The 8,825-nt window shown below is 44.4% G+C and overlaps 1 long non-coding RNA gene across 1 annotated transcript; it reads right to left on the minus strand.

The window, feature by feature from the left end:
* Positions 1 to 2,470: 2,470 nt before the first annotated feature.
* Positions 2,471 to 8,412, minus strand: LOC122165723. The gene is made up of 3 exons (XR_006170584.1): positions 8,324 to 8,412; positions 3,858 to 4,030; positions 2,471 to 2,592 (listed from the first exon to the last, which is right to left on the minus strand). It is a non-coding gene; the product is annotated as an uncharacterized LOC122165723 (long non-coding RNA).
* Between the last annotated feature and the right edge of the window lie 413 nt (positions 8,413 to 8,825).

The raw sequence follows: 8,825 nt of genomic DNA on the forward strand, positions 1-8,825 counted from the left end.
AAATACACTTCTTCTTTTCTTTCAATTAAGGAAAGTCAAGAAGCAGTATTTTCTTCAGGACCACTTGGAACAAAATCAGAAAACTATGTTTTAGTCTGAATGTGTTCAATAAACCATTAAAACCTCATTTCCCTGTAAGTATCCCCAGTGCCGCCTCACAGGGGTTGTGGTTTAGATGTCTCATATTTCCTTGAGGACTTCTTCCTCCATAATGCAAAGTGGACTCTGTCAAGTCTGTGAGAAATGATAGCAACTGCATACTGTCCCCTGAGAAATACGGTCAACAAATTCCTGGAAGAGAGTGGCCCAGTTTTGAGTAGCCACTTCCCTGGATGGAACACATCTCTAGGGCTTTGAAAGCTCTCTAGAAGCTAATTTGACCTTCACTGAACAACTGTCTTCCCTGGAGTTATCTGTACTTCAGATAAGGGAGGCCAGAATCATATATAGTCACCGCCCAGTTGACAGGCAGTAAATGGTATGTGGAGCAAGCACTGGGAAAATCACCTTTTGATCTCATTGAAGGTGGTCCTCAAACCAGGTCATGCTTGAGAGAACTGGCAAGGAGACCGAGGAGAGGCTGGGCTGCAGCTGTCTACGCAGGGACAGTCTGCTGTTTAACAGAATATTTGTCTTTTCTTGCTGCCAATTTCAGAGCCTTTATAAATACCACACCTACATAAAATGGAATAAAATAAACGATTCTCTTTAGGAACCCCACACCCTTCCTTCACCCTCCCTAAGAACTTCTCAACATCCAAGGGCTGCAGAGAGATGCAAAGGGAATTGCTGTTAAAAATTACCCATCTGGGCAGGAGAACAATTTATGCTGGACCTGAGGCAAGGCTGAGGTTCCATTTCCTACTGAGAGTCAAGTGAAAAATGTTATCCCAGGGCCTGCTGTGCAGTCATGGCAACTTCGAAACCCGCACAGATGCAGTCAGGACATGGGACACAGCCTCTCTTCAGCCCCTCCTCTGTATCTTGCCCTGCAGTGAATTCTTCACAAGCATCCCATCACATCCTCCCCACCAAGTCTGTCTCCTGTTGCACAAGGCTGTTTTGCCATGAAGTGCAAAGCTTCATTTGTTGATTATTTGGCAAGATGCCTTTGTGCTTGTGAATGGATCTGGGGCTCAGCACAGGACTATTCCATGGAAGTCTTATACTCAAAGACCCACATTCACCAAATCCAGCAGGTCAAAAGAACTCTTAATATCTAGCCACCTGGTTTGCTCAGACAGAGATGGGATTGAATGTACAAGCAACGCTAATTAGCTCTGAATCAAATGTTCAAAACACAACTCCTGGGAGAGGATAATGCCACACACCTTCAAACCGGACCGCGCAATTTATAAAAGTCAGCTCTGGAATACACACTACAGTGAGGGATTTACAGCACCCTTTTATTATTATTATTGTTATTATTTTCCTTCTTACCTGGGGACTGAATGTTTGGGGACCATGGAAGGAGAGGGCTTTACATCTGGAAAGCGTCAGATTTAACGCCCAAAGTCACCAGCCCAGGTCAGCTAAAAGTACATGTTTGCTTCCAGCAGCAGCTGTGCAAACTCCTGTTGCCTCGGTTGTGCAGGGTTTATGTAAAGACTCCTCAAAGACAGTGCCCTCTTTGTGAGCCCGGAGCTCTGCTGATCCCTGGCAATTCCAACCCTACTTTCAAAAGAAATGGGCCTAAAATGGCATTCCCACCGCAAACAGATGTGTTTCAGCCTCTGTCTAAGGCAGCATTCATTTCATCATGTAAATGAAAACATCATAATTTAGGGTCACACGTCTCCTGCCTGTCAGGCAGGCACTGCCAGCTATTTTTACAGCATCCCAGGGTGTTGTGGCAGTTTAGAGAACAAGTGACACTCCTTTCCAAAGGCCGTTCAGAATGACACCGCTCAGTGAGAAGCTCTGAGCTCTAAGCCTTCATTTTGTCCTTGACTTTTTTTCTGACCAGAAAATATCTGTGTGTATTGCATATTGTACCATGAGAGCAAGCTCTCTTCACACTAGAAGGGAACAGCTCAACATACATACTCTGTAAGATAAGCCAAGTTTAATTCACTGACTTCAGTAGCTTTTGGTTGCTTCTGTTTTACACTGAGATCGAATCTGGCCAATTTATTTAACCTAATCAACAAAATTCTAATTATAAACAGTGCAGTAAAAATACTGAGCATCAGAAAGAGGCACAAAAACCACTGCAGAAAACAATCTGAAGCATCCTTGCCTTGTAGCCAAATATTATATCTGCAATGCAAACAAAACACCTCCATATTTACAGCTTAGTGGGTGTTTTGATCACATAATAGCTTTAGGGTTCAAACCACCGTTCATTCAAGTCAACAAGAATCTTTGCACTGACTTTAATGAGCTCTGAGTCAATACTGGAACATACAGCATTTTACTAAGAATTCAAAGTGGAAAAAAGCCCCACCTCTGGTAAAACCCTCACCTTGGTCTTTCTGAAAGCTGAACGATGGGAAGGACCACGCTCCTCTTGCTGTGCGGTTTCGGCCTCCACGGGTAAAATGCCCTGCTGAGCCCCTCCTGGTGGTGCCAGAACTCCTCGTGCTGAAAAGTCTGCTGGCAGATTTCATTACAATAATTGCCCCAGAGTTAATATTGCATTGTAGAAAAAGAGGGGAGGAAAATGCAAGGGAACAAAGTCCAGATGATCAATCATCCTTTTTTTACTGACACTGCCTGTATGTGGGTTGTTTTCACTGGAAATATACACCTAATAATTGGTCAGGTTCCTTGTTTTTTCAACATCATTTCTATGGTAAATGCCATTAGTTACCGTGCCACAGTGATTTAAAGCTGAAAACCTACTGTGACCCAAACCAAAAGATAGATTAACTTATCTGCTTTTACAAGGAGTTGCTTGAAGCCTCACAGGAAATATTGTATGAACTTAAATTTCACATGGCCAGTAATTACTTCTCCTGTTATTTTTCTATTAAAGAAATACAAAAGGAAATGGGGACTGGGTACATCACGGGGGCTGAGTTGTAGTGCTTTTATTCTACAGGTCATCAATTCAGGGTAATTTAGCTGATGACTCCAGAGATCTCAGCCCAGCTGCTGGTGGACAGGTGACTACACTTCCTCATCAACCTTTGCTAAATTCTTGAAAGCAATTAAGTAAACTTAGAGGACTTTGGCTAACCAGTCTAGCCCAAGCTTGTGTCATGTATGGGGCTGTTGTTTCAGACTGCTAAGCAGCTGGATACATGGTCAGACACTGACTAGTAGTGCTGAAGTCAGCCCCTCTGAGCACCACAGAGGGTTTGTCTTTGGTTATTACAGAAATCAAAGGAGGCTGAATAGAACCCCAGTGGCACAGGGTTATTCCCGGATTGCCATGGAGGAGGTACGTGTGTGAGATATATGCTAAGAGCCTGCTGATAAGGATAAAAAAGAGGGAAAATAGATTTTCAGCTCAATGACTGGTAAGAATGATTCTGGAGATCGCTGAGTTCCAGGATCTATGGACTGATATCTCCAAGAAGGTTCAATTAATAGCTTCTGTTTTTTTATTAGGATAGATGTTGAGATCCTGAAACAACTGGCTGTCAGTAGTATTTTAGCTAAGACATGGGAACCAAAGACTTTTAACTTGAAAAGTTCCCTAGGACAGTGAATTCTGACTTTTTTTTTCTTTCCATTTGTGGACTCTCAGCAATGATGCAGCTTCTGTACAGTGAATTTAACTTGACTGTAGATTTGCTTTTCTTGGTTTCCTTCCACAAGTGACAAGTTGACAGCTACTGGTCTTGGAAGAAGATGGCCTTCCAATCCTCAGGCCACCATATGGTGCACAAATCATTTCTTTTATGTCATACCTTATTTAGAGCTGCAGGAAATAGAGGTAATAGATGAATGGGGCCATCTCTCCTACTGTCCATCACGTGTCACTGTACAACGACCTGTTTTCAACATGCCATGTCTCAACAGGCAACTTGAGAGCTGTGGCTGTCCTTCCAAGCTTTATAAACGTGCCAGATGGGTTGGATACCTGGAGAAGAAATGAGCCACTGACTGTGAGACATTAGAAGAGGGATAACATGTCATAAATCAAAGAGACACAACACTACTCCAATAGACTAGCCAAAAATGTGAACTACAGGAATTCTTACAGTAACTTCTGTTGAGTCAAGAATTTAATCTGTAAGCTGCTCAGTGAGGATTTACATTTCCCTTCTGGTCCTGCACTCTTTAAAAAAATCTGAGGAAGATGTTTTTTCTTGGGCTGTGTTATCCTCACTGTTATCCAGGCTTCACTAAAAAAAAATTAAAAAAAAGCCACCAGAAAATCAAAAATAACATTTGGTTTTTGACTTTTCTTTTAAATTCATAAATTCACTAGGGTACTTATCTGATGATGCTCAGAATAAAAGTGTCCTACCTAGAACTATATTTTTCCCTTCCTAGTCACAAAACTAAGTAGGACAGGGACACAGGGTACGTCTATAAATCAGGGGGTGTAAACATAGCAGCAGAGTGCCACCCAGTTCCCACTGTGAATGGAAGAGTAACTGAAGGAAAACACATTAGACCTCTTAACAGCTTATGCTTCTCCACGTGACCTTTTTCTGACTTTCTTATTAGGTCTCCTATTCTGCTCCATGGATGGAAAAGGAGACAGCTAGATCACACACTACACCCAAAAGAGGCAGAGAACAGTACAGAGGCTTTTCCCTTCCCTTTCTTCCTCTGCAAAGTGGTTTCTTCAAATGAACAGAACAAGATAATTTGGATCAGAGACAGGCACCTCTGCAAGCTGAGGTGTCAGTTGAGCCCGGCATTCACTTTTTGGCTACAGATTTCACCATACCCAGCACCAAGTGCAGACAAAATCTGAATGCTCCACTTTGCACCATGAAATGACACAGTCTCACTCCTATTCTGCAATCAGTACTGGAGCCAAGAGGCATCTGGTTCTATGGGACATCCTGCCATAGCATCCCAAACAGCCCTTTTGTCCTCTACTGGCTCCTAGCAAAGCTTCAGTTCTTTGCTTTTGATGCTTCACTTGCTCAAATCCCACCGCCGTCCGGTGCTAGAACAGGCCCACTGGGCCTCCGAGTGCTCCCTGCAGGCGGGCAGAAGGGCCATGTAAAAATCAAATCCACATGACTGTATTTATAGGCAACCAAAGAGAGGGTTGCTCTTCCAAGAAAAACTTTTCCATGTAAAGGAATTCCTAATCTCCCTTTCGACCGTCACTGTTGAAATGACGGCTTCTCAGGCTTGAAATTTAAGACGCTATCAGCATCTATTCTGTTAGCTGTGATTTATGAATGGTTTTGGTGTTGATTATCTCCCAAGATTACAGCATAGCAGCTCTGACAGACAAGCAGAGGATATTTTACAGGATAACAGGCAGGTCCTTTGCCAGGGCAGTGAGGCAGGGAAGTGTTTTGACTCAAGTGTGTAGCAGCATCAGCAAATGCTGACTGGAGTCAACAGGCAATTGAGCAGATTACACGTAGTGCCCTTCTCAAAGGTCAGCAGGGTCAGCAGAAGCTTTTATGGTAACTTTTTCACAGCTTTGGACCCTTTGCTCATTCTGTAATACAACCTTCAGTTACTTTGTTTGCCTTGGTTGTGGCAATGACTGCGCTTTGTGCAGTAACAAACGAAAAGTTCCATTTGCTGCGTGTTACTCTGTGCATGTCCTTTAGAGATCATCCTTCCTGACTGCAGTAGCAAAGTCTACTGCTGGGAGATAAACTACCTTTATGTCAAGCCCAAAATATTCAAAGAAAATTTTCTACCTTTGATTTACTGCCAAGAACAGCCGTTCCTGAACCCAAAAAAACAGTTTTTGTGGCTTTGGCATTCATTTCTTGCTAGACAGTTTCTTCCAGGTCACTGCTATGAGGGAGTGTTTAACTGGTAAGGGTAACAGGGCCATGGCAGGTGCAGCCAAGACCTGAAAGAACTGCACAGCATTCTGGTTTCTCCCACAGTGCAATATTGACACAGCAGTGCACTAAAGGGAGACAGGAACAAGTTACAAGAACCTGCGGTGGCTTGGCAAAGCTGTACCTGAGGATGCTCCAAGGAGACCTTTCCTGAGAGAGCTCTCAGAAGCTGTGATCCCTGTGTCAGACTGGCTCCTTCTGGGCTGTGGTCTTCACTTGACCAAACAGCCAAGACTCAGAGTCCAGGTTGCAAGAATTTCTGATGTGAGGACTGCCCGACAAAGAAAGAGCAGGACTTTTCAGGAGAGAGGTGGTTTTATCTCCCGACAAAAGGTTTCTGCTCGTTCAGGCAAAAGGCTCCTTTGATTTGAACTTATCCAAGCCGTACTGCAAAAATTGGCATGTGGCTTCCAGGTACAGCACTACGGATGTGCTTCCTGTAGCTTGTAACAACGTCTGTATCCGTGCAGTGCATTGCAGTATGGCATCCTCATGCTGTGGATCCTTTTTTTGCTGAGGAAAAAAACCCTCCAGGAGGTGCCAGGCCTATATGTGGCAAGACCTTATATGTGGTCCTGCACTGTGATTACCCTCCCCTTGCCTGGAGCGATGCTGCTGCTTTGGTGTCCTTCAGTATCATTCTCACGAGGAGAGGAAAGGCTGAAAGGCTGAACCTCTTTGGAAGGAACCAGAGAGCATAGTTGCTTCCAACTGTGGCCTGAGCCATTCTTACTGGGGCTAGTTATGCTGTGGGTGTTCTGAAGGATCAAGTTTGACAGTGAACCAGAATGGACATTCCTAGCATTCTTCCAATTTTGCCACCCAGCCTGTTTCAGAAAAAGTCCTGATGTAGGTGTTTGTATCCTGTCTATTTCTTCTCTCACAGTATTTGTCTTTCAAGCCTGGCAGCAGTGGAAGGAAACTTAGCACGTGATGCTGACATTCTGCCATGTCTGTGGGATGGCAGATTATTAAAGTGCTTAAATCTAGCTAAGAGAATAGCTAGGGAAACAGGAGGCAGTGGACCTACCCAAGAATGCAGAAATTCAAACTCCAGTGGATTCAAGGAAGGGCATGGGATTTTGTTCAGAAGCTGAGCTGCTCACATCAGGAAGGTCTCTGCGTCCTTCCCTCAGGACTTCCCACCTGTGCTACATCATTTTGTGCCAGTGACACCAAGCTGAGTGGTGCAGTCAACACACCTGAGGGCCAGGATGCCATTCAGAAAGACCTGTACAGGCTCAAGAGGTGGACCCAGGCGAACCTCACGAGGTTCAACAATGTCAAGTGCAAGGTATGCACGTGGTTCATGGCAACCTTCACTATCAGTACAAACTGTTGGAAGAAAAGGATAGAGCACAGCCTTGCTGAGAAGGACTGGAGGGTACTGGCAGATGGCAAGCTGGACATGAGCCAGAAATGTGCCCTTGCAGCCTAAGAGACCAATTGTATCCTGAGCTGCATCCAAAGCAGCATGGCCAGCAGGTCAGGGAGGTGATCCTGTCAGCTGGAGTACTGCATCCAGAGGGATGGACTCTTTAGCAGGGTCTGTGTCATAAGACAGAGGGAATGGTTTCAAACTAAAGAGGGAAGATTTAGACTGGATAGAAGAAGTTTTTTACAATAAGGGTGGTGAAGCATTGGCACAGGGTACCCAGAGAGGTGGCATAAGTCCTGGCCTTGGAGACACTGAGGGTCAGGCTGGACAGGGCTCTGAGCACTTGATTAAGCTGTAGATGTCCCTGTTCACTGCACAGGAGTTGGACTAGACGACCTTTGGGGGTCCCTTCCAACTCTAACAACTCTATGATATATATACCTGTGTCTGCAAACTTCACCCGCAATGAATTTCTACTCAGCCGGATTTTCACTTGCCAAGAACCAGACCCTGTTGCTTCAGAAGGACTTTTGAGCAACAAACAACCCATTTCCATCATACCTGTCAGGACAGGAGGCATTTTTTACCATCTGCCACCCTGTGATTTACATGAGAGCACCCCATCTTGGTTGAGCTGCACAGTACTAACTTTAAACAGATTAATAATAATAATACCACCATAATACGTGCCAACACATGCCCTGCAGAAGCCAGCAGCAGTTTAGCCAGTTGTAAGTGAAGTCTGTACCTCTGTGTATGCTTGGGGCTGCACAACATTGCCTAGCACTTCAACAACATGGGACTTGGAAAACTAAACTATAAACATCCACTACTGTGCTGAAAATATGCTTTATGCTCAAATTTAATTTAAAAAATATATGTTACTTAGATCCAGGAAATACTGGATTGTAGGTTCTCAAAACAAGTAGAAAAAGAAGTCTCTCCTCCCATTGCTATCCAAACTACAATATATCTGTACAGAAGTAAAGAATAGGGTACTCACTCCTGCCCGTTGCTGAGTCCATTTCCTTCTTTCTCCTGGGGGAAAGCAGCTTTGAAGATACTCCTTCTCCTTACACGTACAGTCACTGCAGTTCAGGAGAGGGGCAGGGGAACAGGGCTGCAGGGGAAGTGCTGTGCTGAATGTCTGTAGTGTAGCCAGCATTAACTGGCTAGAGAATCCTATTACATGATAGGTAGCAAGCCAGGGCCTAATTGATGGAAATTTTGACCTTTGGTCCCCTTTGACATTTTCAGATCAGCCATAGCCTGTGTGAGATATTAAAGCTCTTACAGTAAGGGGCCCTAAATCAGCCTGTGTGGCTGCTGGAGCCAATGAGTGGGTCAGAGGTAAGAATTCACTGAGGTTCGTGTGTGGGCTGCTCAGAGCCTGTTTGACATTTATAAATCAGTGACATTCCTCTGCACAGCTCAGTACATACAAATCACTTCAGTCTCTGTGGGGAGGGCCCCTCATCTCAGTCAAGGGTGGATTTGGGCATCCA

Source organism: Centrocercus urophasianus, unplaced genomic scaffold, assembly GCF_019232065.1.
Source record: "Centrocercus urophasianus isolate 14NV4802_14NV808 unplaced genomic scaffold, USGS_Curo_1.0 seq_30, whole genome shotgun sequence".
NCBI lineage: Eukaryota > Metazoa > Chordata > Aves > Galliformes > Phasianidae > Centrocercus > Centrocercus urophasianus.